The sequence below is a fragment of the Caloenas nicobarica genome, chromosome Z, assembly GCF_036013445.1.
Source record: "Caloenas nicobarica isolate bCalNic1 chromosome Z, bCalNic1.hap1, whole genome shotgun sequence".
Classification (NCBI taxonomy): Eukaryota; Metazoa; Chordata; class Aves; order Columbiformes; family Columbidae; genus Caloenas; species Caloenas nicobarica.
This window is the reverse complement of record NC_088284.1, coordinates 84,282,396-84,290,004: the sequence shown is the minus strand read 5'-3', so window position 1 is coordinate 84,290,004 and position 7,609 is coordinate 84,282,396.

Sequence of the window (7,609 nt, the reverse complement as noted above, 5' to 3'; positions counted from 1 at the left end):
AATTTAGGCACATCTGGCAGGCTGTACCTCAGTCCGTGGGTCCATCACAAGAAGCAGGGGTCTTGCTTCTGCCATGTCCCAGGGGTGAGCAGGTCCCTGCCAGTGTCCCAAGGCGCTGGGCTGGCGCTGAGCATCCCTGACCCACAGACAGAGCCTGCAAGGGGCTTCCTCCAAACCATCTGTTTTTAGTGTGGGTGTGTGAGGGGTGATGGAGTTCAGCAGAGCGGCACTTACCCACCAGATTCAAATGACCTCTAACCAAACTGGCTCTTACTTTGTTTGATATTAGTTATAGTTTCCACAAAAAGCAATGTGCTATGAGTTGGGGATCTTCGCTCAGTGGTTTTTTCACCAAGAAATACAGGGTATTTAAAAAAGATGGACCTGATTTCAAAGCAGTTTATTTCACTATGCAGACGTGTTACAATTACACAAAAATTTACTAATGGTTTAATGAGTTCTCAAGTTTTAGCAACCTTTTAATAAATGGTCTATGTTGCCTCCACCTGCTGTACAGACAACATCGAGACAATAGTTGAATTAATCCAAAACGTGTCTTCTTCCACTGAGGTCACAACTGCTGTGATTCTGGTTTTGAGGTCATCCAGATTAGTTGCTAGCAGTGGCACAAAACCATGGTCTTTGACATATCCCCACAAGAAGAAGTCACAGGCTATAACATCTGAGGATCCTGGGGGCCAAGACTGTAGTGCCAAGTCTTAAGGTCCTGTGTGACTTATCCAATGTTGAGGCACTGCCTCCATCTTTTTGAAACACTCTGTGTAATGCTACTATAAGACCGATATTTGGGGTAGAGTCCCTCGGAGTTGGCACCTTCTGACCCAAAACCCCCTGGGTCCAGGCTCAGCGTGTCAATGTGGACCCGCATCCCCTCTCTGAAATGATGCTGAAGGCCTGGGGCACGGGGCTCAAAGCCCACCCGCAGGTCCCGTCAGGCACCAATAAACCCAGCCTGGCTCATCTGAACCTCAGAGGTTAGACAGGGACAGGGAGCACATGTAATATTGCTCATGGAAACGCTGGAGCTTTTAGGTGATCTATAGTAAGAAAGATAACTTTCTGGCTCTCCTCAGGTGACATCAGCTCTGCTACTCTCAACCTTACGAGAAAAACAAGCAAAAGATCTCCTGAACAAACTGTCCCTTGGAAAGGTGGGTAAGATTACTCTAATTACTCATTTTGTTTCCAGCCCTCTACAGTTACCATGACCTGTTTGTGCCAGGGCTGCGGGAAAGGCATTTACATTCCTGCCACGATTACAGAAATTGGCTGGGTGAAACTACTCAAAACTTTTCAGTTAAACACTTGAAATTCTTGAGCATGATTCTGCCTGTGTCAATTTCCATTAACTGTCATTATCTACCATCTGAATTTACGGATAATCTCTGCCTTCTGGAGCTTTCAGTGTGGAAGTGAAGCTGATGTAACGCTCTTTGTTCATGATTATGCCCCATTTTCTAATAAGACACTTGGTTCTGTACTTCACATCTAAAAGATCCTGTGATTGAACAGGAGAGCAAACCGGTATTAGAGAGAGTCAGAGAAGCAGGTGGAAAAGAAAACCCTCAAGCTTGCTCTTGAAATAAGCACTCATTTAATAAGAAAATGAATTACCCAGCCACAGCTTTACAGTTCTGCAGGATGGACAAGGGAAAGAACCGAGTGTAATGAGCAAGACGAAGTGTCCTTACAGGGCTCATCGTAATGTTTGGAGCTCCATCTCGTGGAAGCTGGCCACTGACAGCGGCCACTGGTCAGGAATGCTGAGGTCCATCAAACCCCTTTGGCATCTGCATCTGGAGCAGCCTGTCAGAGGCACAGACAGGCTTTTTAGTGATCTTGTTGTGATTACTTCCTAGTGCTGATAAATGCAGTGCAGGTGCTATTGAATTTATCTTAAATGTCCACGTTTGAGTTACTGGTAGACTTTCCTCCACGTCCTGGAGGTAGTTTGTTAATTCTTTCTGCTCTCTCATGAAACAGCTGGACCAAAAAGGATTGCTTTGGCTAATTAAAAGAGTTAATGTGCAGGCATTTGTCATCTCTAACTGAAGTGCTGCCCTCATCCTTCAAGAGGTGTGTTCAGCTGCCAAGATCTTTTAAAGATGTGCAGTGTCCACATGTCAGCTTTAAAATACACCCTACCATACACTTCAGTGTTGTAACATATGGTAATACAATGTATAGCATCTGCTTCAGGCAAAACTAGGAAAAAATCACTGGAGAGTGTAAAAAAGTCTCTGACAGTTATGTGTGCATCAGTAACTATGGGGAGACAAGTTAATAGAGGGCTGTCAGATAAACACAGCATGTAATGGACAGTTTAATGTGCATCTTCTGATATATATTTTGGGAAGCGACGCCAACCCTGGCACAGTCTGTGCCACATCCTTGCCAAAACGCAATGCAGGCAGCACTGACTCCTGGGGACATTCACCTCTGAAAAGCTTTGGACCCAGAGGAGATGCTCTTGTTGCTGGGGCTCCTCAGGGTGAGGGGGTGACACTTGACGTGAGAGCAGGCTTACGCGCTGTACTTGCACCAGGAAAGGGAGTAAGCATGACAACAAAAGCTTGTAGAAATAAGACATCTTTTGAGGAAAAGAGATGTAAATAGCTGAGTTGATACTCGAGACAGAAACACAAAGCTAGTGGTGAGTAACGCCGACTTGGTGGCTTTATGGCCACAGTGAAGAAACCTTGTGCTGAAGAAAATATTTAATTTAGTCCTCTGGACAGAGAACATCTCATGGTGAGTACCTGATGTTACAGCACAGTCAATATAAAATGGTTGTAGCTCTTTTATGAAACCTTTAAACAGACTAAACTACCTAGAGAAAAACAAAACAAAACAAAAAACCAAAACCAAAACAAAAACCAAACAAAAAATCCCAAGAAACCCAAAGCAAACAAACCAACTAACCAAGAAACAAAAAAACCCAACCCAAACCAACCAAGCAAACAAAAAAACCCACACACATTGCTCTACAGCTCTGACAGGGATGCAGAAGCTGAGAGTTTTAAATTAAAAAGTGGATATGCGGCAAATGTGTAGGAGAGACCCAGCTGTTGGTGTCTGTCTGCCCTTCCCTGGGACTTCCAGACCCCGGTGCTTGGAGAAGATGCTGGAGCAAAGTTCAACCACCAAAGCACATGTGCCCTCAGAGAGTAAAGCTCCCGTTTTGCCATGTCATACAGACATATACAGCGACAGACCAGGCTGAGAGAGCTGGGGTGTTCAGCTGGAGAAGAGAAGCTCTGAGGAGACCTTAGTGCGGCCTTTCAGTGCTTAAAAGGGGCCCATGAAAAAGATGGGGACAGACTTTTGAGCGGGGCCTGTTGTGACAGGACAAGGGGTGATGATTTTAAACTAAAGGAGGGAGATTCAGGCTGGACAGGAGGAAGAAATTGTTGGCCCTGAGGGTGGTGAGAGCCTGTCCCAGGTTGGCCAGAGAGGTGGTGGATGAACCATCCCTGGAGACATCCCAGGCCAGGCTGGACGGGGCTCTGAGCAACCTGAGCTGGTGAAGATGTCCCTGCTCATGCCAGGGGTGGCACTGGGGGAGCTGGGGAGGGCCCTGCAACACAAACCATCCTGTGATTCTAAATAAAGCTCTTGCTGAACAGCCATCTGGATGCTTTCCAACATGCTCTTAATGCTCTACTGACACAGCAGAACTGATGTGCACAATCCTCTGTGCAGGGGGAAATTATTAACAGCCACTTTCTCAGCTACAAATGGTGGTGGGCGAGTTGACTGACCTTGCAGGGAGGTGACAAGCCAGGCCACCTCGCTGCTATGTCAGGTTTTCATGGGCTGGGTACAATCCTGGCTTCAACTCTATCAAGCTAACCTGGGAGTGAAAGTATCTGCACCTGGCAGCTGTTTTAGCAGAGACCATCAGCTCTGCTGGTACAAAACCCAGCACTTGCACACAAGCTCCAAAACGAACTGGTGTGGCAGAACGATGTGATTCATGTGCAGAAGCCCCAGATACATTTCCACCAGGTAAATTACTTTTTAACTTCACTCGCATGCTGTGGCCAGCGAGGGGTGTGTGCCAGACTAAACTCTTGATCTGAACTAAATACCAGTTTCAGCCCAAGAGCTCTAGAGGGCACCGTGCTCCTGGAGTACCTCGGCGCTCGTCCCATTTGTGCAGAGGACTCCTTGGCTGCAAAAATTGTCATTTAAAATTGCACTTCTTCATTCGGGATGTCCCCACTGCAGAGAGAGCATTAGTCCTTCCTCCTGGAAGACTTAATCTCCCCATGGGTGTCTGACCTCGTCGAAAGGCGTGTAGTGCAGCAAAAATTTGTCGTTATAATTTTTTATCACTAAAACTGATTTTGCATTACTGCAGATGTGTGCTAATGAAGGAAAAGCGATCAGCTGCTAGAGTGGCCTTTGGGGTGGACCGCTGCCCATAGCTGGGACATGTTCCCATCTCTATGTGTGTGCACCGTGCCCTCCCACGCCCTCATCATCTCATGTGGCAGGTGCCAGAGGTCTCTGCCTCAGCCTGCAGAATCACAGAATCATTTTGGTTGGAAAAGACCTTCAGGATCATCGAGTCCAACCATTCCCCCTGCCCTGGCACTGACCCATGTCCCTGAGAACCTCATCTCCGTCTATTCAACCCCTCCAGGGATGGTGACTCCACCACTGCCCTGGGCAGCCTGTTCCAATGCCCGACAGCCCTTTGGGAAAGAAATTGTTCCCAAGATCCAACCTCAACCTCCCCTGGCACAACTTGAGGCCGTTTCCTCTGGTCCTGGCGCTTGTTCCTTGGGAGCAGAGCCCGACCCCCCCTGGCTCCAAGCTCCTTTCAGGCAGTTCAGAGATCAGAAGGTCTCCCCTCAGCTCCTGTTCTCGAGGCTGAAGCCCCCAGGTCCCTCAGCCGCTCCTCAGAAGAATCGTAGAACCCTAGAATAATTTTGTTTGCAAGAGACCCTCAAGATCATTGAGCCCAACCACCAACCTAACTCTGGCACTAAACCATGTCCTTAAGAATGTCATCTACATGTATAGAATCACATAATCAAGGAAATACCTCTTGAACTGGGTGGAGGCAGGACCAGCTCCAAAGAAATTTGCAACTGGGATCTTCTTGAGGCATCTTGGTAACCATTTCTGTTTTGATTTCTTTTCTTTACATATAAGTAGCCAGGCCTTTGATTCAAATTACCATCAGTTACTTCTAGAGTATCCTTAAAGAAGAGACTACTGCATAACCAGAATTTATTTAAGTTCAATGGAACAGGAAATGTTGGCTTCTTCTCTTTGACAGACCTTAGTGCACATCCCTCGATGCTGCCTCCTACTTCTAGCTGGGGAGAAGCTCCAACAACAAGGCTTCAAACGGTGTCTTCATGCTATATCTCTGTTTCTAGTTCATGGCTTCGGTGCAGGAAAAAAAAGGGCAAATACTTGTGTTAAAAGTAGTCTATGTTGTTCCTCTGTGATACAGATGTGGAGTTTGCGCTCCACAGCTGGCACAAGGCAATGGGCAGGTGAAGTGCTGGGATGTTGCTTCTAAATCAGACGAGATGGAAGTCCAGGCAGTAAAGCAAGTTTCCAGCTGCCACCAGACTTATTTAGACAAGTCTCTGGAGTCAATTTATTCCTTTGAAAGTTCATCTGGGATTGCAATTACGAGTTAAAAAGGAACATGTTACAAAAACTGCTCTGACATTACTAAAGTCCGCATAATTTTCTGTAATTTGGCCCCTAGTTGAACAACTGAATTGTAAGAGCTGTGATTTTCAATTAATTCACTAATGGCAGGTGCTTTGCTCACAATAGCTGTGTTCTGGCACAATTAAAGCTGTCTTGCTTGGCTTCAATGCAATCTAGAGTGCTGGAGAAGTTACCCTGGGCTGAATTTTTCTCTTCAGTTCCTCTAATTTATTCCCTGAAGAACCTATTTCTTAATCTGGCAACATCTGAAAAAACAATAATTAGCAGGGGGCTAATTCTAACAGGTAGATTAGTTAGATATCATGCCAGGTAAATCAAACGGCAAATGAGACTCTCTGGGTCTTAGATGGTGTTGGACTCCCCCATGTGAGACCTTCTTAGTACAGGAAGAGAAAAGGAGCTTTGGATGAAGGTTTTACCTCTCAGAAAATCCTGGTAAACTTCCAGGTTTTGTAGACAAAGGATGCAAGTTGAACATCTCTTTTTCTTCTCAGCTAGCAGGAATTGAGAAGCTCTTTAGGGAGAATGGGAGTGCTTGAAAGTGAGGCAGCAGAGAGGAGAAATGAACGAAGGGATCCCAGACATTCCAGTGCAGCTCTGTCATGTGCCATAGCAAGATTTGTATTTGTGATAATAATTTATTTGTGATAAAATACATCCTTTTCTTAAAAGCAGTTCCTGAAGGGATACCATAAACAGCATTTGTCTATTCCTGTCTGTATGCTGGGGCACCCTGCAGAACATCATGTCCTGCAGGGACCCGTTACTGACCATATGAGACCTGCAGGTGTTTTTGGAGAGATGTTGGCCCCAAAGGGAACCCACACAGCGGACGTTCTCCCTTTCTCATCAACAATGGACCTTGCAGCCCTCCTCTGGTCCCCTGCACCCACCCGCACCTGGTGACCACGGGACAAGGGAGATGTGGATGGGTTGACATATCACAAACCATTGCCCAACCACCACCATCAGCAACTGCAGTACAAACACCTCCTAAATTTAGGCATTCCAAGAAGGATTTTTTTACAAAGGTGGGAAACAAAGGCTGGCAAGGTTGTCCACGGTCTGGCAGGGAGCCCATCCCAGCCGGAGGACAACCACCCGGCTGCCTGTCCCCTGGTCTGGCCCTGGGACGAGTCTTCCATCCCCTGTGATGTCCTGACAACCCTGTGCAGGCACCGCTTTGTCTGGCGACCGTCCTACGAAAGCACAGGCAATGCCAAGAAAAATAATGCAGGAAAACTGGGTTTTTTTGCCATCCCATAGCTCCATGGCTGGCAGAGAGGCATTCTGGCTTAGTCTGGTCAGTGGAGTACCAGCAGCTTTGTGTAAGAGACTGTTTTATTACTCCTAATTAAGTGACAGCTGGACATTTGCTGGCACTTCCTGACTGTCTGCACTAGATGAGGTCTAGACACAAAGCCAAGTGAAATGAGCAACAGAGGCAAAGGGAAGTTTGACCGTGTATCCACAAAGTAGGGGTTTCGTCTCAAAGCTTATCATTTAAAATTTAAATGGTCCCTATAAAATGGAATTTAAAGGGTTGTTGGGCATTGGAACAGGCTGCCCAGGGCAGTGGTGGAGTCACCATCCCTGAAGGGGTTTACAAAAAGTATAGATGAGGTTCTTAGGGACATGGTGTAGTGGTGGACTTGGCAGTGTTGGGTTAATTGTTGGACTCAATGACCTTAAAGGTCTTTTCCAACCAAAACAATTCTATGATTCTATAAATACAGGGGAGCTCGGGTCCATAATCCTGTTGCCTTTAAAACCAATTTACTGGGATGTATCCAGATAATTTGCTGGAGAGGATAGAGCTTTAACAGTGACTTTGAAGTTTTCTTGGAATAGCAGAACAGAAACTCAGCAATGATTGATAATTAAGAAT